Source organism: Malaclemys terrapin, chromosome 1 (genome assembly GCF_027887155.1).
Source record: "Malaclemys terrapin pileata isolate rMalTer1 chromosome 1, rMalTer1.hap1, whole genome shotgun sequence".
Taxonomy (NCBI): domain Eukaryota; kingdom Metazoa; phylum Chordata; order Testudines; family Emydidae; genus Malaclemys; species Malaclemys terrapin.
The window spans coordinates 144,125,234-144,150,746 of record NC_071505.1 but is presented as its reverse complement, the minus strand read 5'-3'; the positions used below and the strand labels follow the sequence as shown (position 1 = coordinate 144,150,746).

General features: G+C 45.8%; 1 long non-coding RNA gene across 1 annotated transcript; it reads right to left on the bottom strand.

The window, feature by feature from the left end:
• Positions 1 to 2,651: 2,651 nt before the first annotated feature.
• Positions 2,652 to 9,559, bottom strand: LOC128844541 (uncharacterized). Its single transcript, XR_008446491.1, has 3 exons — positions 9,467 to 9,559; positions 8,443 to 8,495; positions 2,652 to 4,312 (listed from the first exon to the last, which is right to left on the bottom strand). It is a non-coding gene; the product is annotated as an uncharacterized LOC128844541 (long non-coding RNA).
• Between the last annotated feature and the right edge of the window lie 15,954 nt (positions 9,560 to 25,513).

The following is a 25,513-nucleotide window of genomic DNA, read 5'->3' as shown; positions in this document are numbered from 1 at the left end:
GGGTTTTCAAGTACATAAACAGTTTTCAAGTACATAAAAGGTTGTTACAAGGAGGAGGGAGGTAAATTGTTCTCGTTAACCTCTGAGGTAGGACACTCCATCACTGGAGATTTTTAAGAACAGGTTGGACACATGCTTGTCAGAGATGGTCTATATAGTGCTTGGTCCTACCTTGAGTGCAGTGGAATGGATTAGAAGACCTCTTAGGGTCCCTTCCAGTCCTCTGATTCTATAATTCTTTGTTGTTGTTATTGCATGATTGGATGGGTTTATTTGGTTTAAAATTATTTGTTTCTGGTTGCACAGACCTGCAGGTGCTGACTCGTTTCTGATGCCATGTTCAGTGTTCAAGCATTTCACAAGAGAGAGCCAAGACAATGCAACATAGGGGATTTATTCCTTCCTCCACACACACACTCTTCTCCCTCATCAAGCAACTCCTGGAAGCAGAGTTTTCGAAATTACTTTGTGTGTAATCACACTATAGCATCCCCTGACCCACGGAAAAATTATTTATCATAACACCCAGTGGCAAGGGGGCCACCTCCCCTCTGGAGGGGAAGCTGTATGGGGCCCCTTCATCCATAGCAGGGCCTCCCACCCTTAGCAGCAGCAGAGATGGGGATCCCTTCTCCCCACTTGGAGAGTCAGGAGTGGCAGCTGGCTCCCTACCCCCCATCCCAATACTTATCTTCACAAGTGAGGTATATCTGCTTGGGTGGGTAGGTGACCAGGCCTGCTGCACTCCTCTGCCACACAGCAGTCTCAGACTGGGTGGTGTTGGTGCGGACCCCCAGAGCGATAGATATGGGAGTGAAAATCCCATGGGGATGAGTGGGACAGTTCACACCCTCAGAGATGTTATGTCTGGCTGTCTGCAAACCAGGCAGACACCACTGCATCGGTTACACTTGGGCCACATTTTCAAAGTGTTAATTTGCTAGAAATGTACATTGTTTAAGTGAAAGCTGAGATTCTGCCCTCATCATGTGACTCCAGGAGCTGGGGCTCTAGGCACAGCTCTATAGTGCTTATGCTTTAATCTGGCCAGGCTCCTTGGAATATTTTGCATAGAGAACAACTATATATTTGTTTAGCTGTGAGCTCCAAATCCAACCCACCCACCTTAGGAAATACAAGTGAACTACACAGGGCCACTGTCATCACAAAGGGACTGGGGATTGCCTGGGCAGTCACCTTGGTGTTTGTGGTTGGTAACAGTTGAATGGCTTGTGGGGTTGTATAGGCTCTCTGGTGAGTGGCTGTGGGGATGTATGCAATTAAACAAAATTCTGCATGTAGTTGCATGGCTTTACTGTCTGTTTTTTGATTTTGGAAGTTTTGAGCTGGATATTTGTCCTGAGTTACCCTAACTGTAACAAAGTTTTTTTTTCTTATGTGTTTGAATCAATATGTGATTCCATGCTATTATTTTCACAGAGACCCTTTTTCAATTAGAGGGCCTATATCCAGGAAAGCAACAACTGTGAAGAGAACCCAGGGGATCAATGTAGATAACCAGCTGCACCATGAGCTTCCCATGCAGTGCATTGTGTTAGCCCCTTTTGCCACAGAGCTCGTGTTCAGTTAAGACACAACTTGATCAGTCTGTACCTCCTCGGAGTGAAGATGTCTGATCAAAGGCAGAATGAGATCCAAAAGAGGTGGAGGGGAATGAAGTTAAAACAATTCAAATTGAAAATGTGATGCAACTTTTTAACACTGAGAATAATTAGCCACTAGGGTGTTGAATGTTACCAAGGGATGTGATTAGTCATCACTTAGAGTCTTCAAACAGAGTCTGTCTGTCTTTCGAAAAGATATGGTTTAGTTTAGTGTTTCTCAGGGGGACCACCAAAGGCAATGGTTGGAAGACATAAAAAATGTTATTACAAACTAAAGCAAATAAATTCTTGCTCCCCACTCACCCTTACACTTCAAGGTGTCTCTGCCAACTTCTCAAAACACACACAAATTCTGTGGGTATATCAGTGTTATCATTGACTAATAATAGTAAATAATGTTTACTATTCCTTTCGTAAATGTGAGAGGTTGCCAAGAATTTTGACATTGAAGAAGTTGTCTCCCACCTGCAAAGCTTGAGAAACACTGATCGAATTCAACCACGTGTTATAGGAATTGCTGGGAGAAATCCTGTGACCTCTGTCACACAGAAGGTCAGACCAGAGGAACATAATGGCCTCTTCCATTCTTAAACTCTATGAATCTATTACAAGGGTTCCTTCTTGATAACATCCATCTACACATTAGAGTTCAGTTAGATGAACTTTCCATACGCCACTCTGCTGACTCTGCTGCACATTCTATTGCAATGGGATGCCCCATAAGACATGGGGGATATGAGGCCATCCTGTTCCTGCTCTTCACCTGACCCAGCTCCACCCATGGGACTGACCCTTGTGAGCCACCCACACAAAGATTTCTGGGGGATCAGGAAGAGGGGGCATTGTGAAGCAGAGTCACAGCTCCCCTCCAGCTGTGCCATCCCCAGAGGAAATGTGTTGGTGCTGAGTTCCTTCTGCTCTGAAAAGCTAAGTCCAGTCTGGATCAAGGCAGTTACTACGCCGGAAGGAGCTCTCCTGGGGCCTGAACCTTTACTGTCTATCGGAACAGGAGACCATTAGCCCAAGTTTCACTGCAAAGCATTTTATTGGAGCAGGTTAACAATAAATCACTCAGAGAAGCTAGCGGACTGGAAACCCTTCAATCCTTTCTTGGAAGCCGACATGAGCATGTTGGAATGGAAGAGGTAGGAAACACAGCGGCTTTGTGGAGCCACCTCCATGCTGGAGCTTACTCCTGGATCGATGCCCTGGGTTGATGCTATGCGCAATATGCTCTGAGGCACCTCATGCTCAGTTCTTCTTCTCCCATCCTAGATAGTGATCAACTTGATCAACCTTGACATGGCACGTTAGGGCGCAGATCACAAGCACTGTGTGAGGAGATCTCTTGGCCAGTGGCACACCATGATTTTTTCCCTGTTGGTGGGTGGCTCATTTATCCCCTGCTGGTGCTGGAAGTTCCTATCTCCCCAAAGAACATGATCCCCTCCCCATCCCCTTTCCCACCCCACATGAAGCTGTAGAAATTGAAGATCTCACACTGTCTTAGATTGTGGTGATCGAGGTTTGCTGACGATCTGTTTGGTTGACTCCTTCTGTTTCATCCATGTGGACATTCCTTTCAATCTGTCTCTGGGTGTCATGGAGATAATGGGGCAGGATAGTCCCAGGGTTGGCTCAAACACCTCTGGGGCCCCCTCTATGATCATAGAATCATAGAAATGTAGAGCTCAGGGAACTCCAGAGGTTGTCTTATCCCAGGAGAAGGGATTGAAAGGAAAATCAATGGCAGAGAGAGGCCAGCAGATCCCTGAATAAGCCTCCTAGTTAGAGCTGTGTGAAGGGTCTGGGAGGGGAGGGAACACTCCAGAGGAAGCTGCCGATCAGAGAGAGCGTGAAGGAGACTGGGAGGGTGAGGTCCGGGAGGACGTTCTGGCACAGCTTTGGGGGACAAACAGCAGGATACCAGGCTATGAAGCACAGCACAGGATGAGCAGCGCTTTCCCAAATTCACTGATTCTGTGGTGTGTGGAGCAATGAAGTGAAAGCATGTGCAGAGCTCTAACTCTGCACCTACCTGTAGGGGCTCAGCCGATCAATGGCACCCCAGGATGGCAGGCTCTGCAGCCCATTGGAACTAGCACCAGCCAGCTCTCAGGGGACGCAGAAATGAAAGTTTGTCATTTAAATCGATCGATTCATAGTTTAGAAGCTGTTCATCTTTCCGGGCAACATAATTCAAGCCGCTTCCATCCTCATGTTCACACAATAGCCAGGCACCGCTCTGCACCTTATGGGAAGATACTCGGTCATTGAAAGATCCCTTGCTCAGACTGGTTGCTTCTGTTACCACCTTGATCTCCCCTTCATAGTTGGCATGTTCATACAGGGTGATCTTGGGATTCTTCAGGTTTTCAGTAATCAGCTTGAGAGAAGTGATCTTGTCATTCATATCTTCACCAACAAATCTGTATTCACCTTCCTCAAACACCAGGAACTTGCCTGAATAATTAGGATGCTCATATGCCACCCAGGGTTGGCCAGTGACCTTTACAGAGGAGACACAGTGGTCCCACCCTACAGGCTTCAAGTCAGCGATGTCACCAGTGAATTCTTTGGATTTACCTTGGAAGTTTGCATGCTCATAAATGATGATCCCATTCATTTTGGTGGGTGTGGCAGGATCTTTGCGATTGGTTCTTGGAGCAGAAGCAGTGACTGAGAAGCTGTGGAGAGAGAACAGAGAGTCACAGCTTGGGAGGCAGCCCCTACTCAGTGGAGACTCTCTGTGCTGGGATGAAAAATCAGGAAATTAGCATCATTTGAAACAACAGATAAATACACAAACCATCAAACAAAATGAGTGGGAGCATGGGCAAATGTATAGAGGGAATGGGCAAACTCCTTCCTCAAACGTTTAGCCAGTGGGAATAAGAGTAGGGTCTTTTCCCCCACCAGCTTACTCCAGGGTCTATTGCCTGCTCCCAACCTGCAACTCCACAGCCTATGAAGAATTGCAGTCTGGGTCAATGGAAATGTTTTGTTTTGATAAAATTGAATTTTTTCTCTCCAATTTTGACTGTTTAATATATTATTTTTATATTACTTTATTTTCTATTGAATTAGGGTAGAATATTTTAAAATTATAATATAAAATAAAAGCAATAAAAGTGGTAACTGCTACTGTGTTTGGTAGCTGGTATCATATAATTATAACAGGGTGGCTTGTCCTACTGGATGCAGTGGTCCCCAAGGAAAGGACAATACCTCAGGGAAGAGGGGCTGTGCCCAGCTTAAGCCTGGGGGGAGGATTTCTTTTGTGTTTGTTTTGAGAAATTTGTTAAGTTAATAATGCTAATAAAAAGACAGAGTCCCCGAAAGGGTTGTGTTGAAAGAGAGACTGTGTGGAGTTTGCTGAAGGAGCCCAGAAAAAGGGGAAAACAAGGCACTGCAGAGGCACTCCTGGCCACAAGCAGGTGCTGGGGTGGCAGTTGACCTCCTTTCTATAATATAATTAAAATTAATATATAATACATTTCAAATTAGAGATCAAACAGCTGCAAAATTGTGGCAACCAAAGTGTTGCAAAGACCTGCGCCTCAGCTGGAGCATTGGGGGCGCCACGTTTCAGGAAAGATGTAGACAAATTCAAAAAAGTCCAGAGAAGAGCAACAAAAATTATCACAGGTCTAGAAACGTGACCTATGAGGGAAGATAGAAAAAATTGGGTTTGTTTCTTCTGGAGAAGGGAAAACAGAGGGGGGACATGATAACAGTTTTCAAGGACATAAAAGGTTGTTACAAGGAGGAGAGTGAAAAATTGTTCTCATTAACCGCTAAGGAGAAGACAAGAAACAATGGGCTTAAATTGCAGGAAGGGAGTTTTAGGTTGGACTTTAGGAAAAGCTTCCTAACTGTCAGGATGGTTAATTACCTGGGGAAGTTGTGGATTCAACCGTCACCCAAGGTTTTTAAGAACAAGTTAGACAAACACTGGTCAGGAATGGTCTAGTTATCACTTACTCCTGACTTGAGTGCAGGGGACTGGACTAGATGACCTATTGAGATCCCTTCCAGTCCTACACTTCTATGATTCCAGTAAGACTGAACCAGAATTTTTACAGCTCACTGAAAAGCTTTGTTTCAAATTTCATCAAAAACAACACATTCCTGCAGAATCAGCATTTTCTATGAATCAGCATTTTCTAACAGAAAAATTTTCTTTCCAAATACTTTTTGACCAGCTCTCATCTCTGTAAAGTTCTTAGAGTATGAAGCAAATGTCTCTTCCAGTGCAGAGAAACTCACAGGTCACAACCCAGTAAATAGCCTTAGTGCAAACACATCTGGCTTACTAAATATTTCTCACCCACGATATACAATATATACATGGATGTAATAAGTACTAAGCAAGTACATGGTGAGCACCATAGCAGCAGCTCCTGTCACTCTTGTTCTGTGGAGTGGCTGGGCTTGGCTCCCCATTCAGTGCATTGTGACCTCTGGGGATGCCGTACTGCTCAGATTGGGCCCAGTCCACCCACTCCCGTATTTTTGTGTGTGGCATTGTGACCTGGCACATGGGGCTCAGCCCCACTCCCTGAAATTTGGCCCCTCATGACAGAGGGGTGGCTGGGTCAAAGGACAGCAGCACGGCAACCCCAGAGCAGGAAGCCAAGTCCAGTCACGCCCATGGGACCATAGCTGCAGGAGCCTGTGAAGGGCTGTATTCCCCACACTTGCCCTGAGAGGTCCAATCAACCAGTTAAGCATGAGCAGGGGAGAGATTTAGGCTGCGAAGGGGCCACTAACTGGAAGCAGGCTCAGCTGAACAGGAACAAGAAGGGCCTGTATAAAGCCCTGAAACAGTGAGGTGAATGGGACAGGCTCTGCAACCCCACAGGGCAACCCCACCTCCCCGGGCAGGACTGGACCCTTCTGCCATCAGGCCTCCCACACCACTTTTGGTACATTCTGGTGAACCAATTTGGGGTCACAGTGCACAGGTTGAGAAAAGTTTCTCCACATGGAGACGAGAGGGAGAGAGTGAGCGAGCACATAAATCAAGTTCAGCGTTTGCGTCTAGACTTTGAGCACTGGATATAAATTGACAGAAAATGCCTGTGAACTCTGAGTAAATGTTGATGAGCGAGAGGTGGAGAGGCCGTCTCAGGGCTCCTCCCACCAGGGACTGGGAGGGGGAGGCAGAGCAAACCCCAATATCCACAAGGCTTTTCCTCCTTCAGACTGAGGTTTTGGATGAAGAGAAAAAGACACTGCCCACCCCTGACCCCTCCACCCCTGATTTCCCACATTCTAGGGAGGAGGGAGGAGTGTACCTTTAACAGATACCCCCTGCTGCTCTCTCTTCCCCTCTGGGATTTTGAGAAAGATTTGGCAGGGAAAGGATGGGGAAGCAGGGAGAAAGGGGACTGAAGAGAGAGGACACAACACAGGAGAAGAAGAGAGGGGCTATGCGCAAGCGGGAAGAGCTAGAGAGAGAAGATGAGAGAAAGGGAAGGAATGTGAGAGAATCGAGAAAGAGAGACAGGGTCATGATGAAAGCAGGGAGCGAAAGAAGAATGGATTTTGAGCCTGCAGAGTCTAGTGCATGGAGCACCTACAATCCTTGACTCTGAGCTGGTGGTACACAGCCACCATACCAGACATCTAGAAGGGACTAGTGTGCCACAGGACTTAGAGAAACACCCTGCAGTGGGGTTGGTTACCATAGTTTGGAGCCAGTCCTGCTGACATGTAAGCAGCTGCGCAACTTTACTCACACAAATAGTTCCATTGGCTGCCTAGGGGCACGTGGTGCTTTGGTGTAACGTGTTTGCATTTACTGGGCCAGATTCACAGGGCCGGCTCCAGGGTTTTGGCCGCCAAAAAACAGAATTTTGTCAAGCAGCCAAAAAAAAAAAGCCGTGATCGTGATCTGCAGCGGCAATTCGGCGGAAGGTCCGAGCGGGCGTGAGGGGGAATAGCTGGACCTGCCGCCCCTCTCCGGAGTGGCCGCCTCAAGCACCTGCTTGCCAAGCTGGTGCCTGGAGCCGGCCCTGCAGATTCACTACCGGTGTAACGCAATCTTACATACACAATAGAAGGATTTATGCTGATTTATTCTGACATAAATTAGAAACGTTCCCTATGGATAGGAACTCTGATGAGCACCAGGTTATAGCTCTATAAAGCCGACATAATTCCACTGTTGTGTGATGAAAGGGAGCCGAAGAGCCCAGAAGTGGATGGTCGTGGCAGAGAATGGGGCCTGGCCAGGGTCTCCATTGTAAATAGAGCTGATTGGGCATTTTCTATTGAAATGATTTTTGGACAATTTCTAAAAATTCTAAATTTTCAATGGGAAATTTTCAATTTTGCTGAATTTTTGGGGGGAAATCAAAAGAAAATGTTTCATTTCCGGGCTGTTCAACAGTACACCGCTTCCGCCTAGAGAGCCTTAATGGTTCATGGGAGTCATAGTTCAGGTGCTTTGTGCCCCCATTCTCAACTATTACCTGGACCCTTCCCCAGACTACATTCCCATGACGCACTGTGGTCTCCCTTCTGACAGAGCCACATGGAGCATCAGGGAGATGTATTCTTGGCAGGGAACCTGCCCCATAGGGAAGAATGAAAGCATGAGGTACCCCAAACTACCTGTCTCATGAGGCAAATGCAGTTCAGTGTCAAACTGACTTGAAACAAAATGTTTCAACATTTACTAAACAAATTCTTTTGTGAAAATTTTTGATATTTTTCCAATTTGGGACATAAACAAATGTCAAATTATTACAATTTCCTATGAGCCAAATTCCTATTTTGTCTCAGTTACATTCATGCAGTATGTACTCACCTCCTGTAGTGTGTGCTCTTCTGCCTCCTCCTACTGGCCCCAATTCAGGAAACCTGTGAAGATTAGACTGTTACAAAGCTGCAAGAATATGGATTTAAGAGGCTAACTTCAGGCACTCAACTGAAATTTTTCATGGTAACTTCTGTGCCTTAGTTTCCCCATCTGCACAAGAGGAATACTAATACCTCCCTTGTTCTTCTTCGTGATGATTAAGTACTTAAGGATTGTAAAGCAAAGCTAAAAGTCACCTGAATTCACATAAAAATCCCCCCTCTCTCCCCCCCCCCCATCTTATTGAGACAATTGGCCGTTGAAAATGTTTTAATGTTGATGTGCACAAAGCCCAGCACAAGCAGGTTGCTCTTCTTCTTCTTCTTCAACATAAGAACTAAAGATCACAAACAGACATTTCCTTACTGTGAGCATTTTTTGCCTATAACATACTGTTATGCTGGAGGTTGGGTGGCTCCCACCAAGTGTGTCTTTGACCTACAGGCAGTCACACACCTCATTGAAGCTATGGGCATGGCACCCAGCTTTCACTCAGGCTAAATAACATAGCAGTTAAATACCCATTTGTTTAATGACCACTGGAAAAATGGAAGCCACCACCCAAAGACTAGACTGGATGCAAACACAAGGGCTGGGGATTGATTTGTGAGGAGCTGTGTGTGTGTGTGTAAGTCAGAAGCAGCCACAAAGCAGGGAAAGAGAGTTGTTCTTCATTCCTGTAGTATCTGCCATCTCTTCCTACAAAGTAAATATTCTCTCCCCTTCCTATAGTATGTGGTGTGGTCTCCCCCTGTCAGAAGTTGTGCTCTCAGAAACCACCTTCCCTAAATACAGGAGGTGCACTCTCATGCCTGGTGGTAGCACTAACATCTCCTCCCTACAAAATCATCTCTGGGGATGTGGTGAGCTCGTGTGAACCATGCATACTAAACCCACAAACACTCTGTCATTCTTCTCTAGGTGCTTTCATCAGCTTTCCAGACAAAGCATAATAACAAATAACAATTTCTACCTTGGCTTCTGGCTTCAGCTTCTGACACTTGGGAGCTCTCAATGCACCTTCCTATCCAGCTGCTGCTGCAGACAGGACATACCCTCTCCAACCAGCTTTATACCCGATCATTGGCTGCTCACTATCGCAATATTACATAGCTGCCCAATAGGAGTTCACCACTTGTGCTATCTATGTCCAGAAGCAACTGAGTGCCCCAGGATAATGCCATAAATGGTAACAACAATGTGATTGAAGGATTTCTTTTGCAATATTTATTCTGCAGAAAAGGACCTGGGGTTAGAGTGGACAAGAAGGTGGATATGAGTCAGAAGTGTGCCCTTGTTGCCAAGAAGGCCAACGGCATATTGGGCTGTATTAGTACGAGCATTGCCAGCAGATCGAGGGAAGTGATTATTCCCCTCTATTCAGACTGGTGAGGCCACACCTGGAGTATTGTGTCCAGTTTTGGTCCCCCCACTACACTAGGGATGTGGACAAATTGGAGAGAGTCCAGCAGAAGGCAACAAAAATGATTATGGGGCTGGGACACGTGACTTATGAGGAGAGGCTGAAGGAACTGGGGTTATTTAGTCTGAAGAAGAGAAGAGTGAGGGGGGATTTGATAGCAGCCTTCAACTACATGAAGGGGGGTTCCAAAGAGGATGGAGCTCGACTGTTCTCAGTGGTGGCAGATGACAGAACAAGGAGCAATAGTCTCAAGTTGCAGTGGGGGAGGTCTAGGTTTGATATTAGGAAACACTATGTAACTAGGAGGGTGGTGAACCACGGGAATGGGTTACATAGGGAGGTGGCGGAATCTCCATCCTTAGAGGTTTTTAAAGTCCGGTTTGACAAAGCCTTGGCTGGGATGATTTAGTTGGTGTTGGTCCTCCCTTGAGCAGGGAATTGGACTAGATGACCTCCTGAGGTCTCTTCTAACCCTAATATTCTATGATTCTAAGAGAGGCACTATGTAAAACAACAGGGGCCCCTCTTAGTCTGGGGAAGGATTGCAAGTGTGCCTGCTCAGAGGAGGGGCAGAGTGAAATGATTGACAAGGGAAAGCCTGTGAAAAAGAGCAAGTCTGACCAACAGGGAATGAGATGCCCTTCCCTGGAAGCCCTAGAGGGAGGAGAAGCCATTTTGGGGGTAGACTGGAGCCAGCCACAGAAAGGGCAGGACTGGCTGTGTGAGGAACCAGAAGAACCCAGGCCTGTCCATCCAAACTTGTAAAGAGATTGGCACAAAGTAGGTAACTGGGTGGATAGGGGGCATTACATAGCTTTATCTGTGGAGGATTGATTGTTTCAAATCAGCGCCACATTAAACGGAAGCAAATAAATAGGCAGACAGCATCTCCTCGAGATCCAATCATTGTGTGATATTAACGTTGTTTGATTTTCCGACCTCCACCGTGTGTGTGTGTTCTGTGTTTGACGCTGTGGAACTGCTTCAATCCCAGAGCTGTAGGACACAACAATCACGTAAAGGGTTAGTGCTTAACAAAAATAAGTACTCGAAAAAATACTGAGTGGTTTGATAAACGGGTGTAAATCATTAAAATCTGAACTCCTTAAATGAAAAAAATGGTAATTTATCAGCGAAAATCAGTAAAAACTGAAAACATGGAACACTATCTGCCATATACAGGAGGGCAGATGAGACAATGTGGTTTTCTTTTCTGGACTTAAGCTCTGTAACTCTATTCCCACATACAAATGCTGCAGCTTCTATTTCCCCAATGAAAAACATACTTTTGGCTCCTTGATACTTTGTTCCTTTAGTTGCAGCTGAGATCTATGGTACATCATAACACATTGCCTGATTAACAGGTCAATAAACTCTCCTGGCCTGATCGAAAACCTGGCCACGTGATTTGTCTTGAGAGCATCTTATGCCTTGAAAACATTCACTTTACATATGAAGAGGGTTCTTCTTTTCTGGTGTTCACTTTGCCTTTTTCCTCTTTCGTAGTTTTGATATGAAGTAACTGGCAACCTCAAGGATTAAAAAAAAATTACAAGAAAAGTAGCGCAATCTTCACTGGCAGCAAAAACAAACTGAGAGAAAATTACCCACCAACCCCATAGTAAGGACCTAAGAAGATAAGAATGGCCATACTGGGTCAGGACCAATAGCCCATCAAGCCCAGTATCCAGTCTTCTGACAGTGGCCAATGCCAGGTGCTTCAGAGAAAATGAATAGAATAGGAAATCACCGAGTGATCCATCCCCACTTGTCCACTCCCAGCTTCTGGCAAAGAAAGGCTAGACATACTCAGAGCATGGGGTTGTATCTCTGACCATCTTGGCTAATAGCCATTGATGGATCTATTTTCCATGAACTTATCTAGTTCTTTTTTGAACCCTGTTATAATTCTGGCTTCCACAACATCCCCTGGCAAGAAGTTCCACAGATTGACTGCGTGTTGTGTGAAGAAATACTTCCTTTTCTTTGTTTTAAACTTGCTGACTATTAATTTAATTGGGTGACCCCCTGGTTCTTGTGTTATTTGAAGGGGTAAATAATACTTCTCTATTCACTTTCTCCACACCAAGATTTTATAGTCATCTCTTTCCCAAGATGAAAAGTCACAGTGTTTTTAATCTCTCCTCATACAGAAATTGTTCCATACCCCTAATCATTTTTATTGCCCCTCTCTGTACCTTCTCCAATTCTAATATATCTTTTTTTGAGATGGGGTAACCAGAACTGCACACAGTACTGGAGGTGTGGACGTACCATGGATTTATATAGTGTCATTATTATATTTTCTGTATTATTATCTAGCCCTTTTCTAATGGTTCCTAATATTCTGTTAGGTTTTTTTAATGCTGCTGCACATTGAGGAGATGTTTTCAGAGAACTATCCACAAAGACTCCAAGATCTCTTCCTTGAGTGGTAACAGCTTATTTAGGCCCCATCCATCATTTTGTAAATATAGTTGGAATTATGTTTTCCAATGTTATCAACATTGAATTTCATCTGCCATTTTGTTTCCCAGTCATCCAGATTTGTTATTGATTTATTTCAAAATCTCCTCTAGGGATACCTCAGTCTGGGACAGTTCCTCAGATTTACCACCTAAAAAGAATGGTTCAGGTGTAGGAATCTCCCTCCCATCCTCTGCAGTGAATACTGAAGCAAATAATTCATTTAGTTTCTCTGCAACGACATTGTCTTCCTTGAGCGCTCCTTTACCACTTCGATTGTCCAGTAGCTCCACTTTTCTGCTTCTGATGTACTTTTTAAAAAATTGCTGTTAACTTTTGGGTCTTTGGCTAGTTGCTTTTCAAATTCTTTTTTGGCCTGCCTAATTATACTTTTATGCTTGACTTGTGAGTGTTTATGCTTCTTTCCATTTTCCTCAGTAGGATTTAACTTCCAATTTTTAAAGGCTGCCTTTTTGCCTCTAACCACTTCTGGGAGACACCTTTTCTCTGTGTGTTTTCCTCCTACTATACTTGCTTTAACTGCCATTGGCACATATTTGCAATTCCTCTTCACTCTCACAGATCTCACGCACAAGGCCACCAGGTCACAGTTCCTGAAATAACTACACCTGTGACCCCTTTGTGTCTGGCTCAGGGCAAAGGTCTCAAGCTTTAGCTCTCACCTTTCTCATGGTGCTACCCATATTTTTCTCCCTCCAGATCAGGGATTTAGGCAACACCTCCTGCCCTTCATTGGGATCACCTAAACAAGTCTGAGGGCATGTCTGCTGTAGCTATGCCGCTGTAGCACTATATTGTAGATAGGTCCTACTTACTCATTTTCCTATTCTTTGTTTGTCAGCCTTCTGAACCAGGTCTTTCACATGTAGGTCACCAGTCTGAATGCAGCCCAACTCAGAGATTTCAAGTCCAAAAGGCACCATCATGATTATCTAGTCCAGTGGTTCCCAAACAGGGGTTCGTGAATCCCTGGGGGTTCGTGAAATGTTACAGGGGGTTCTTGGGAAAAAATTCCCTAATGGCAGACAGAGCTGTCCCTAGGAACCCTGGGCAGCACGCGGCCAGCAGCCCGGAGCCACAGGACTTCCAAGAACTAAGCAGATCAAAGCAAGCATATCTATCACACTGAGGAGATTTAAACTTCAAGGACTCCTTATAAGAAATGGAAAGGGAGGTGGATATATTTTGCTGTTTTTAAAATTAAATAGGCAGCTAAGATTTGTTTTAACGTATGTTGTTTGCCTGGACTGCTCAAGATTTTAATGCTTGTATAGGAGAAACTCTTTGAGTTGGCTTCTTAAATACCTTCATGCTGTTTCACATCTGATACTCCTTGATTAAACATAGGAGCCTTGTCTTATAACAGGCTTATTCAAAGTGATAAAAGCTACAAAAGTGAGATCTTGGAAGAGTGTTGCCGTTTTCATAATGTAATAAAAATACTGTAATGATAAATAATAATTAATAATAAAGTGTGTAATAAGCATGTCATAAAAACAAATTTTATATTTCCAAGATCACTGCTTTTATAGTTTATACTCAGATAAAGGAGAAAATTCCTGGAAATATTAATTTTTAGGAGGGGGTTCGCAAGACGACATTTTAGCGAAAGGGGTTCATAGGTTGTTAAAGTTTGGGAACCGCTGATCTAGTCTGATCTCCGGCACATCACAGGCCACAGAACCTCGCCCACCCACTCCTGCAATAGGGCAGTAACCTCTGGCTGAGCTACTGAAGTCCTCAAATCTTCATATAAAGATTTCTAATTATAGAGAATCTACCACTTATTCTAGTTCAAACCAGCAAGTGACTCAAGCCCCATGGTGCGGAGGAAGGTGAAAAACCCCTAAGGTGTCTGTCAATCTGACCAGGGGGAAGATTCCTTCCTGACCCCAAATATGGTTATCAATTAGACCCCAAGGTGAGACCAACCAGCCAGTCACATGGGAAAGAATTCTCTGTAGTAACTCAGAGCCCTTCCCATTTAGCGTTCTCTCTCTGGCCATAGGAGATATTTGGTAATAGCAGTTTCAGAAGGGTCATATGTCATAAGTAACACTTCTCTATTCACTTTCTCCACACCAAGATTTTATAGTCCTCTTTTTCCCAAGCTGAAAAGTCCCAGTCTTTTTAATCTCTCCTTATACAGATTTTGTTTCATACCTCCACGGTCATCTCCCATTTCTCACCGAGCATTGTGTTGAAGGTTTTGAACACTTTTTTAGTTTTCTCGTGTTTCATGGTTGGAAGGATTTCCAGAAACAGCTGAGTTTTCTTGACATATGTTTCTCCTGCAGCTTTTGTACTCAATTAAGCTGAGATTTTAGTTGTCAGGATCTGGTAAACATCTGTATTTGCAAACATGTTGGCAGTAGTTGGAGAAAACTCCAGAGTTTTCTGTGTGTCACACAGTGATTCCAAGTTTACAACATTGAACATTACCTTGGTCTGCAGAATCTGGTGGCCATTTTGGTTATTTGACAGTCTCTTTAGAGTTTCTACTTTAGAACCAACAAACTCAGGTTGATCTAGGAGTTGCATTAGCACAATCCATGAGTTATTTAATGACTGGCAGCGAAATACAAGCTCATCCACTGATGTGGCACAACAGGGGTAGGTACTCAGCAGTCAGCTCTGCACTCATCTCGCACTGTGTAAAACAAAGCTTTCAACTTGTTTGCATGCTTGAAAATGGCCCCGAATTGAATGATGGAAGATTTCACATCTTTAACAATGCAATGTGAATCAGATGAACAGGACAGGGAATACATACCGTAGCAGCTCCAGTTTCTGATTGAGTTTAATCTCCCAGTGCAAAGTTAACCATGAAGGAAGCTGTCAGCAGTGGGGAAGAATGTCACTTCAGCACAAAATAATGCGGGTTTATTCGCTTTGAAATAAAAAAACAAAAAGTCCAAGAATCGGTCGGACCAAAGTAACAGGAGACTCGTCAAATATCAGACTAGGCACCACTTTTCCATCAATTCATTCCATCAATTTAGATAGTAAAGCAGCATCATTTTCTTTCAGATACTTACAAATGAGGTTGTCTGCACTAGGAAGGGTTTTTTCTGCAGGACAGTATTGTCACATAAAGTCACCAATACACCCTTCTGAAATTAACAGTGGGTTGTCCAGCGAGAAAGCGCATGCACAAATTCATTGAACAATGGTGCTGTGTCCTTTCTTTCATTAAAGCCCTGGTGCAAGCTCCTGATATTGACTGTTTATCCCAAAGCTCACTTTGTTCTTTAAGCTTCTTTTGTCTCTTGCTTTCAACATGCTCCTTTATTCTGTCAGCGTGAGCACTGACTTCAGTGCTGCAGTACTTGCATCCTCTTCCTTCCCTTCTTTACTTTTCTTGAAAAATTCTAAGCACTGATTTTCTCGTTGGTTACCAGGCATAGATTACCCCATGTTTCCTTTTTACCTTATCTATCTGTAACCCTCCTAGGTTCCTGGGACTCTGTGCTGGCAGGTCAGGGAGAGGCACGCTGTCCCTGGTAGGAAGGGGAAGGCAAGGGCAGACTCAGAGTCTGCTCAGCAACCAAGAGGGAAAGAAGAGGGGGGAGTCCTGGACAATTGGAAAAAGACAAATATAGTGCCCATATTTTAAAAAAGGGAAGAAAGAAAACCCATAGGACTACAGACCGGTCAGCCTCACTTCAGTCCCCAGCAAAATCATGGAGCAGGTCCTCAAGGAATCCATTTTGAACCACTTGGAGGAGAGGAAGGTGATCAGGAACAGTCAACATGGATTCATGGATTCACCAAGGGCAAGTCATGCCTGACCAGCCTGATTGCCTTCCACGATGAGATAACTGGCTCTGTGGATATGGGGAAAGCGGGGGACGTGATATATCTTGATTCTAGCAAAGCTTTTGATATGGTCTCCCACAGTATTCTTGCCAGCAAGTTAAAAAAGTATGGATTGGATGAATGGACTATAAGGTGTATAGAAAGCTGGCTAGATTGTCAGGCTCAATGGGTAGTGATCAATGACTCAATGTCTAGTTGGCAGCCGGTATCAAGTGGAGTGCCCCAATGGTCGGTCCTGGGGCCAGTTTTGTTAAACATCTTTATCAATGATCTGGATGATGGAATTAATTGCACCCTCAGCAAGTTCGCAGATGACAATAAGCTGGGGGCAGAAGTAGATATGCTGGAGGGTAGAGATAGGGTCCAGAGTGACCTAGACAAATTGGACGATTGGGCCAAAAGAAATCTGATGAAGTTCAACAAGGACAAGTGCAGAGTCCTGAACTTAGGACAGAAGAATCCCATGCACTGCTACAGGCTGGGGACCAACTGGCTAAGCGGCAGTATTGAAGAAAAGGACCTGGGGATTACAGTGGAAGAGAAGCTGGATATGAGTCAGCAGAGTGCCCTTGTTGCCAAGGAGGTCAACAGCATCTTGGGCTGTATTAGTAGGAGCATTGCCAGCAGATCAAGGGAAGTGATTATTCCCCTCTATTCGGCACTGGTGAGGCCACACCTGGAGTATTGCGTCCAGTTTTGGTTCCCCCACTACAGAAGGGATGTGGACAAATTGAGGGCAATGAAAATGATTAGGGGGCTAGTGCACATGACTTACGAGGAGAGGCTGAGGGAACTGGGGTTATTTAGTCTGCAGAAGAGAAGAGTGAGGGGGGATATGATAGCAGCCTTCAACTACGTGAAGGGGGGTTCCAAAGAGGATGGAGCTCGGCTGTTCTCAGTGGTGGCAGATGACAGAGCAAGGAGCAATGGTCTCAAGTTGCAGTGGGGGAGGTCTAGGTTGGATGTTAGGAAGCATTGTTTCACTAGGAGGGTGGTGAAGGACGGGAATGGGTTACCTAGGGAGGTATTGGAATCTCCATCCTTAGAGGTTTTTAAGGCCCGGCTTGACAAAGCCTTGGCTGGGATGATTTAGTTGGTGTTGGTCCTGCTTTGAGCAGCGGGTTGGACTAGATGACCTCCTGAGGTCTCTTCCAACCCTAATATTCTATGATTCTAAGAAAGGCACTATGTAAAACAACAGGGGCTCCTCTTAGTCTGGGGGAGGATTGCAAGTGTGCCTGCTCAGAAGAGGGGCAGAGTGAAATGATTGACAAGGGAAAGCCTGGGAAGAAGAGCAAGCCTGACCAACAGGGAATGAGATGCCCTTCCCTGGAAAGCCTAGAGCAGGGGTCTCAAACACGCGGCCCGCAGGGTTATTTTCTGCAGCCCACAAGCCCCTTGCAGCCCTCCCCCCCCAAAGTGTTTACCTAGAACGGCTCCGGCCAGACATGCACTGGGGGCAGGGCAGGCTCCCTGCCTGCCTGCCCTGCCCCGCGCTGCTCCAGAAAGAGGCTGGAACGTGGGGAAGGGAGGGCAGAGGGGCTGTGCTGTTGCTTCAGGCAGGGCCCCCAGCAACTCCTATTGGCCGGGAACGGGGAACCATGGCCAATGGGAGCTGCTGGGAGCGGTGCATGAAGCAACAGCAGCACACAGCCCCTCTGCCCCGCCCTTCTCCACGTTTCGGCCTCTTCCTGGAGCAGTGCGGGGGCAGGGCAGTCAGGCAGGCAGGGAGCCTCCTCTGCCCTGCCCCCGGTATGCGCCAGGCCAGATCCTGCCCCCCGAACTCCTCCTGCAGCCGAACCCCCTGCCCTGAGCCCCCTGCTGCACCCTGCACCCCGACCTCCTGCTCTGTCTCTCCCCGCACCCCTCCTGCATCCCAACCCACTGCCCTAAGTCCCATGCCGAACCCCGCACTCCTCTTGCACCCCAACCCACTGCCCTGAGCCCTCTGCTGCACCCCGCATTCCTCTTGCACCTCAACCCATTGCCCTGATCTCCCTGCCACACCCCACACTCCTCTTGCACCCCAACCCACTGCCCTGAGCCCCCGCCGTACACTGCACCCCTCCTGCATACCAGCCCACTGCCGTGAGCCCCCTGCCGCACCCTGAACCCTAACCCCCTGCTGTACCCCTCGCCCCTCCTGCACCCCACACCCCAACTCCTTGCCCTGAGCCCCTGCCACACCCCTCTCTGCACCACCTGGGGGCAGGGAGGGGGCAGAGTTGGGGTGGGGATTTCGGGGAAGGGGTTGGAATGGGGGCAGGGAAGGGGTGGGAAGAGGCAGGACAGGGGCGGGGCCTCATGGAAGGGGTGGAGTGGGGGCGTGGCCAAGGCCGACAGGGGGGAGGTGTCAGTAATGCGGCCCTCGGGCCAATGTACTAGTCCTCATGTGGCCCTCGTTGTCATTTGAGTTTGAGACCCCTGCCCTAGAGGGAGGAGAAGCCATTTTGGGGGTAGACTGGAGCCAGCCACAGAAAGGGCAGGACTGGCTGTGTGGGGATCCAGAAGAACCCAGGCCTGTCTATCCAAACTCGTAAAGAGATTGGCACAAAGGAGGTAACCGGGTGGATAGGGGGCATTACATAGCTTTATCTGTGGAGGATTGATTGTTTCAAATCAGCGCCACATTAAACGGAAGCAAATAAATAGGCAGACAGCAGCTCCTCGAGAGCCAATCATTGTGCAATAATTAACATTGTTTGATTTTCCGACCTCCACCGTGTGTGTGTGTTCTGTGTTTGACACTGTGGAACTGCTTCAATCCAGAGCTGTAGGACACAATAATAACGTAAAGCGTTAGTGTTTAACAAAAATAAGTACTCGAAAAAATACTGAGTGGATTGATAAACCAGTGTAAATCAGTAAAAACTGAACTCCTTCAATGAAAAAAATGGTAAGTTATCAGCAAAAATCAGTAAAAACTGAAAACATGAAACACTACCTGTCATATACAGGAGGGCAGATGAGACAATGTGATTTTCTTTTCTGGCCTTAAGCTCTGTGACTCTATTCCCACATGCAAATGCTGCAGCTTCTATTTCCCTAATGAAAAAATACTTTAGGCTCCTTTATAGTTTGTTCCTTTAGTTGCAGCTGAGATCTATGGTACATCATAACACACTGCCTGATTAACAGGTCAATAAACTCTCCTGGGCTGATCGAAAACCTGGCCATGTGATTTGTCATAAGAGCATCTTATGCCTTGAAAACATTCACTTTACATATGAAGAGGGTTCTTCTTTTCTGGTGTTCACTTTGCCTTTTTCCTCTTTCGTAGTTTTGATATGAAGTAACTGGCAACCTCAAGGATTAAAAAAAATTACAAGAATTACTTTCCCAGGCACATCCCTTCAGCCACGGTCAGCCCAACTCCCATCCCGGCAGAAATCTGGGGGTTGTGTGACTCAGCATATCCCCCCCACACATACACACACGTCACATCAGGTCTAATTTCAGTTGTTGGCTTTAGTGTGCGGGTGCTGGGTGGTGTTGGTGGCCTGTCATTAGCGTTCCACCTAGGAGCAGCTTCCACCTAAGTGCACTTCCACCTAGGAGCAGCTAGGACAGGTTGCCATTTGTGGGGAGCCACCCGAGGTGAGTGCCCCCCGGATCCGGCACCCAGCATCCCCTCCCATCCCCTAACCTGCTGCCCTGAGCTCCCTCCCGCACACAAACTCCCTCCCTCTAAGTTAACCAGCATTTTTCACTTACTGGCACTCCCCCAACATGCCAGATAAAACAGCTTTTACTGTATATTGAAAACATTGGTTTATGGCTGGATTTATGTCTCCATTATAGACACTCTAGCTCTGTATGTAAAGACACCCGAGTAATTGCTTGGCCCATAAAAGACTAGGGGCCAGTTCTTCAAGATACTAAATGCTGCCAATTCTGTTCAGGGTCAGGCCTTCTATGTGGAGTGGAGACCAAATGGCTTCAGGATGCAATTTGTCTAACTGGAATTGGTAAAGGCAATTTTCTCTGAGGAGTCAGAGCAACCACTGTGTGGTTACAAGAAAAGCCTCTAATTTTAGTGGTTGTGGTAAGATGTTGGCTGCATATGTGTTCTCTCTTGCTCGCTGCATTGACTCTGGCCAGTCAGCCTGTACCGCAGGATCCAACTGAACTTCCTAATAAATCCACAGACTTGGTTTTCAGTGAAGTAACTTGGTCAGGTTTATTGCTGACTGTGACGTTATTGACATAAACTGGGACCGTATAGATCATTGTTGCAACCAAGGTCCTGTAGTGGCACCCAAATCTGGTATAAAGGGGGTCAAATGGGGTGTCTAAGACAAGGTTATGGTTTACTGGTTATGATTATGCTGTCTATATGTGTGTATCAGTGTTGTAGTTGAAGTTATGAATATTGGCTCTATACTGTCTGTATGGCAAACTTATGCTATGCTTCTGGGTGACATCCCAGACAAGCTGAGATTAGCTCTGCCTAGCCTGCTTGATGGCCCATTAAGGACCATCAGCTATACAATGGACCCATTGAGAGAAGGCAGATACGCCTTGTAACTCAGCAAAGTATGCAGGGACTGGCCCATATGACTCCAGACTCCATCTTGCTGTAATTTTCCACAGTAAGAACAAAGAGGTGTTCTTACACCTGGGAAAGACTATATAAGGCTGATGCCTCATCTCCATCTGGTCTTCAATCCTGCTTCTTACCTCTGGAGGAACTTTGCTACAAACTGAAGCTCTGAACAAAGGACTGAGGACCCATCCCAGCGGGGGATGTATTCCAGAGACTTGATTTGACCCTGCAGTTTATTCCATCGCTGCTGCAAGCCTGAACCAAGAACTTTGCCATTACTGTATGTAATTGATTCCATTTAACCAATTCTAACTCTCATCTCTATCTTTTTCCTTTTATAAATAAACCTTTAGATTTTAGATTCTAAAGGATTGGCAACAGCGTGATTTATGGGTAAGATCTGAATTGCATATTGACCTGGGTCTGGGGCTTGGTCCTTTGGGATCAGGAGAACCTTTTTCTGTTACTTGGGTACTGGTTTTCATAACCATTTGTCCCCGTATGAGTGGCACTGGTGGTTATACTGGGAAACTGGAGTGTCTAAGGAGATTGCTTGAGAGACTTGCGGTTAGCCAGTGGGGTGAGACCGAAGTTCCCTTAGTCTGGCTGGTTTGGTTTGCCTTAGAGGTGGAAAATACCCCAGCCTTGGGCTGCAACTGCCCTGTTTAAGCAATCTGTCCTGAGTTGGCACTCTCAGTTGGGTTCCGCCAGAACCGCATTGTCACAGTGGCGTAGTCGTGCTTGGATCCACAGAACCAGGTCAATTAAGCTTTGGGTCAGAACCCCACGCTATCCAAATTTGAATTTTGGGATTGAGAGTTTTGTTGGTTAAAGAGCTGCTGCAATGGCTGAGCAAAGAGCATATGAGGGACTTGGCAAAAAAGCCCTGGAAAATTTGTGTTCAGAAAAGAGGATAAGCTTTAGAAAGAAAGCTACAAAGGAAGAACTGAGAAATCTGTTAATAGCCAGTGATCAAGGGGCAAGAGCACAGCCCTTACCTGAGGCTGCAGAAGATGCAGAAAAAATTAGGATGCAAAGGGTGACAAGTAAACTGCAATTTGAGCATGAACAGAAGCTAGCAGATCTTCGATTGCTGGAGAAGCAAAAAATAGCAGAGTTAGAAGAGAGAGCTCGTAAGGGGCGTCTAGAGCTGCTCGCTGCTGAGCAGGAGACTCACAGGATGGAGCAGGAGACTCACAAGATGGAACAGGAGACGGCCAGACTTCAGCTCCAAGTAATGGAAGAGCGGAGAAAGTCATCCCCACCTGGTACTCCACTTCCCCCCCGCCATGAGAAAAACTGGGAAAGGATGTGTCCCATTTACAATGATACTGAGGATATAGAGGAGTTTTTGTCTACCTTTGAACGCCTCTGCAATCTGTACGAGATCCCTGAGGGTCAGCGAATGCCTGTCCTGCTGACCAGACTGACTGGAAAAGCCAGGGAGGTATTCAATGACTTGGGGGAACAAGAAGCCTTAGATTATGAGCGGTTTAAGGATTCTGTGTTAAGGCGGTTCAAGGTTACTCCTGAATCTTACAGAGTTAAGTTTAGAGAGTTTAAAATGTCTAAGGATTGTACTTTTGTCGAATGTGCTCATAAGCTGATGGGTTTTGTTAAAAGGTGGGTTGTGGGAGCCAAGGCGCATGGGAGTTTTGAAAAACTGCTGGATTTAATAACTTTGGAACAGTTCTTAGACATTGTGCCTGACAATGTAAGAGCAGCTGTGTGTGACAGGGACCCTGAGTCAGTCCTACGGGCAGCAGAGATTGCGGATGCCCATACCCAAAACAGGGCTCGAGAAGGGTGTAAAACCCCGGGGAAAACTGATCACCATTCTCCCCAGTTCAAGAGGAGGGAAGGATCTAAAAATAAACCTGACTTTTCTAAAGGAGTTCAAGGGGGCCCGGAGGGTAGGAACTCACATCCCAGGACGGAACAGGTTACATGCTATCACTGTGGTATGATGGGCCACATGAGACCAGACTGCCCGACACTGAAGGGCAGCCCAAAACCAGCAACCCCAAATGCCACGGCCAATGCTAACCCTGTTGTTGTAAACTCACAGGCAAGCTACACAGAGCCCAGCATTGGTGCCCTGTGTGCAAATGCTGTTTCTGTGGTCTCTGAAGAATTTGACCTTAAAACTCACATTAAAGCTAAATATGGGGGAAATAATGCAGAGTTTATTAGCAGTGCAGAAGTGAATGGAGTGAGGTGGGACACCGCAGCAGATATTACTCTGGTTAAAGCAAGTCTTGTCAGGAAGGAGGATTATTTGCCAGGTGAAGATGTAACTGTTGTAGCCTTATCTAAGTATTTTGTCAGGGTGCCTTTGGCTAAAATCCACCTGAAATGGAAGGGATTGGAGGGCACCATGGTTGTGGGAGTAAAAGACATAATCCCTAAGGATATTATGATTGGAAATGATATTAAAGCTATGGTCAGTCAAGTTAATACAAACCAGGCACAAGAGAGGATTGATCCTAAGGTTGTGCCTATGGAGGGCTTCTCCAAAAGTTTGTCTTTGGAAAGTAGCTGTTTAGCTGTGAATGAAGTTTCTGAATGTCTATCTAATGTCTCAGAAGTAAATCTGGAATTAGATCAAGCGAAGGGAGAGGAGGACAAGGAGATTTTGGATGAGCCTAGGCAGTCTTGTGAGCTGATGGCTTTATCTAGTCAGCAGTTTGGGAAGGCAAGGAGAGTGGAAGATGAGTGTCCCTATACCTTACCTGTTTCCTGTGCGAAGAATAGTGACAGTGAAGGAAATGTGCCTGTGTCTGTCAGGGGTATTGACTTGCCTATGGAGGAAGCTACCCCAGTCTCCAAGCAGTTGTCTGTGAACAGCCTGGGGTGCTGGGACAAGGGAAATGAAATCCCAAACTGTATGTCTAGTAAAGGAAAATGCGTCTCCAACTCTTTTTTGTCTGTGGAGCAGATAGAAGGTGCCTTTCGGCCTGTGATGGTTGAGAGTAATTTAGTTGTCTCAGAGTTGGTTCTGGATTCAACTAAAGCCCAGGAAGGGAATGGTCCTAAGTTTGCATCTGCAGGGGAGAATGGCACCGTAACTAGGTTGCATCCAGTTAGTGTCTTAGCAAAATCCCAGAGACCAGACAATTCTGGTGCTTGTATTTTGCCTGGTGCTCATGTGTGGTTGGAGAACGGTGCAACAACTCTGTCTGATCAGGGTGATACCCTAGCCAGGGCACAAGGAGAGTGGAAAGGTAATTTGGTTGTGGTACCTACGGACAGTTTAGCAACTTGTAGCAAAAAGGAAAAAATTCCTAAGCTGGTGTGTGGCAAAGAGAAGGGAAATATTTCTAACCTTTTATCTAGGAAGTCTATGGGTTTGCCTGAAAGGGGATTGTGTAGAGATCTGCCTGATGGGCCAAAGGTGATCCTGAATGCAAGTAAGACCCAGACAGAGTCTGTCGTGGCTCAGGAAAGTGTTCCTTTAGAGCAAGCCCTAGGTGAAGAGGGTAAGGGCAGAATTTCTGTGAGCGGTGAATTGCTGCTTAGAAAAGCTCCAGGGGAAAGGAATCCTCATGGTAATTGGTGCAAGCAGTTCCCTGCAACTGAAGGGTGTGAGAGTGATTTAATCAAGGAAGTTTCAGTTCCTAGCAGCCAAAAATTGTCTGTTGTGAATGGATCCACTGACTGTCCTTTTAAAAGATCCAGTGTGGGTAGCTTTGAGAAGGTCTCAGAGGAAGTAAAAGTTGTTAAGGAATTGAGGCAGCCCTATAACCAAGTGGCTGTGTTGGACCAACTTGTTGGGGAGACAATGGTGTTGGAACAGGAATGTCTCCTTTCTGATTCTTTAAATGAGCAGTTTGTGCTTCAGGGTTTGAGGACAGATTTGGTTACTGATGTGTCAGGGCAGAGCAGTTTTATGGCTAAATGCTTGAGGATGCGGGGGAGAGCAAGCAAACTCTCACCAGCAAACTCTTTGGATTTGTGGGGTATCTCTTTAAGACAGAGCCCAGCCTTGGAAATGATAGCAGGTACGAATATGAAAACTGGTGGACTGGCTCTGGTCTGGGGTAGTGCAAATTACTTGCCTAGCTGGGAAAGGGAGGACTTGCTAATAGCTGTTAGCACAGAGAGCCCACCCCATCAGCCAGTGAATTCTGTTAAGCAAGAAAAATCAGGGTTTGATCCTGCAGGACAAGGAGGAAAGAGAAAACTGAATTTTGCAAAGGGAAGCCACGGGTTAACCCTAAAATGCCCAAACTCCAATGGTATTGAGTCAAAGGTGTGGCATGACAAACATGATTGTAGATGGACACTTGCAATGAACTTGTTGTTATTGTTAAATTTTGTAATGAATGTGTTGCTATTGCCACAGACTGTAAAAATGTACAATGTGCCTAATCTTTTGGAGAATCCCTTGAACATGTTAAAAGGAATACATGAGAACACACGTTCTGTTAAAAGGCCTTGTTACACTGGTGTTTCACAGTTCATGCCTATAAACAATATGGGAACTTTTCACAGGGGAAAAGACATTCCAGACCTAATGTGCTGTATGAAGAGGAAGACTGAGGCACACTACCATATTGCTTTCATGGCTAAATGCCAAGATTCCTGTACTATGAAGAACATTAATATCTGCATTTATTCGATGTTAATTGGGTTCCAAACATGTGCCCGAGCTTGTATGGATAAAGTAACGGTTTTCTTTAGCTCTTGGAAAGATCACATGAGACATACAGGGACGATGCTGCCAGAGCAGATCCAATCCACTA